This window comes from Hemitrygon akajei, unplaced genomic scaffold (genome assembly GCF_048418815.1).
Source record: "Hemitrygon akajei unplaced genomic scaffold, sHemAka1.3 Scf000097, whole genome shotgun sequence".
Taxonomy (NCBI): domain Eukaryota; kingdom Metazoa; phylum Chordata; class Chondrichthyes; order Myliobatiformes; family Dasyatidae; genus Hemitrygon; species Hemitrygon akajei.
This window is the reverse complement of record NW_027331983.1, coordinates 842010-844123: the sequence shown is the minus strand read 5'-3', so window position 1 is coordinate 844123 and position 2114 is coordinate 842010.

Here is a 2114-nt window from a genome sequence, read left to right as displayed (position 1 = left end):
ACACAAATATGCCATGAACCGGTACCCTCCATAACCTCCCTGTCTCACTGGAACGTACCAATGCAGAACTACAAACAAATATGCCCTGAACCTGTGCCCCTCCATAACCTCCCTGTCTCACTGGAACGTACCAATGCAGAACTCCACACAAATATGCCCTGAACCTGTACCCCTCCATAACTTCCCTGCCTCACTGGAACGTACCAATGCAGAACTCCACACAAATTTGCCCTGAACCGCTACACTCCATAACCTCCCTGTCTCACTGGAACGTACCAATGCAGAATTCCACACAAATATGCCCTGAACGTGTACCCGCCCATAACCTCCTTGTCGCACTGGAACGCACCAATGCAGAAAGCCACACAAATTTGCCCTGAACCTGTACCCCTCAATAACCTCCCTGTCTCACTGGAACGTACCAATGCAGAACTCCACTCAAATATGCCCTGATCCTGTACCTAGCATAATCTCCCTCTCTCACTGGAACGTACCAATGCAGAATTCCACACAAATATGCCCTGAACGTGCACCCGCCCATAACCTCCTTGTCTCATTGGAACGCACCAATGCAGAACTCCACACTAATTTGCCCTGAACATGTACCCCTCCATAACCTCCCTGTCTCACTGGAACGTACCAATGCAGAACTCCACACAAATATGCCCTGAACCTGTACCCCTCCATAACCTCCCTGTCTCACTGGAAAGCACGAATGCCGAACTCCACTCAAATATGCCCTGATCCTGTACCGTGCATAACCTCCCTGTCTCACTGGAACGTACCATTGCAGAACACCACACAAATATGCCCTGAACATATACCCGACCGCAACCTCCCTGTCTCACTGGACCGTACCAACTGCAGAACTCCACACAAATATGCGCTGAATCTGTACCCTCCATAACCTCCGTGTCTCACTGGAACGTACCAATGCAGAACTCCACACAAATTTGCCCTGAACCCCTACACTCCATAACCTCCCTGTCTCACTGGAACGTACCAATGCAGAATTCCACACAAATATGCCCTGAACGTGTACCGGCCCATAACCTCCTTGTCGCACTGGAACGCACCAATGCAGAACGCCACACAAATTTGCCCTGAACCTGTACCCCTCAATAACCTCCCTGTCTCACTGGAACGTACCAATGAAGAACTCCACTCAAATATGCCCTGATCCTGTACCTTGCATAATCTCCCTGTCTCACTGGAACGTACCAATGCAGAATTCCACACAAATATGCCCTGAACGTGCACCCGCCCATAACCTCCTTGTCCAACTGGAACGCACCAATGCAGAACTCCACACTAATTTGCCCTGAACCTGTACCCGACCGCAACCTCCCTGTCTCACTGGACCATACCACTGCAGAACTCCACACAAATATGCGCTGAATCTGTACCCTCCATAACCTCCCTGTCTCACTGGAACGTACCAATGCAGAACTCCACACAAATGTGCCCTGAACCTGTACCCCTCCATAACCTCCCTGTCTCACTGGAACGTACCAATGCAGAACTACAAACAAATATGCCCTGAACCTGTGCCCCTCCATAACCTCCCTGTCTCACTGGAACTTACCAATGCAGAACTCCACACAAATTTGCCCTGAACCGCTACACTCCATAACCTCCCTGTCTCACTGGAACGTACCAATGCAGAATTCCACACAAATATGCCCTGAACGTGTACCCGCCCATAACCTCCTTGTCGCACTGGAACGCACCAAAGCAAAAAGCCACACAAATATGCCCTGAACCTGTAAACCTCCATAACGTCCCTGTCTCACTGGAACGTACCAATGCAGAACTACACTCAAATATGCCCTGAACCTGTACCCGTCCATAACCTCCCAGTCTCTCTGGAACGTACCAACGCAGAACTCCACACAAATATGACCTGAACCAGTACCCCTCCATAACCTCCCTGCCTCACTGGAAAGTACCAATGCAGAACTCCACACAAATTTGCCCTGAACCGCTACACTCCATAACCCCCCTGTCTCACTGGAACGTACCAATGAAGAATTCCACACAAATATGCCCTGAACGTGTACCCGCCCATAACCTCCTTGTCTCACTGGAACGCACCAATGCAGAACGCCTCACAA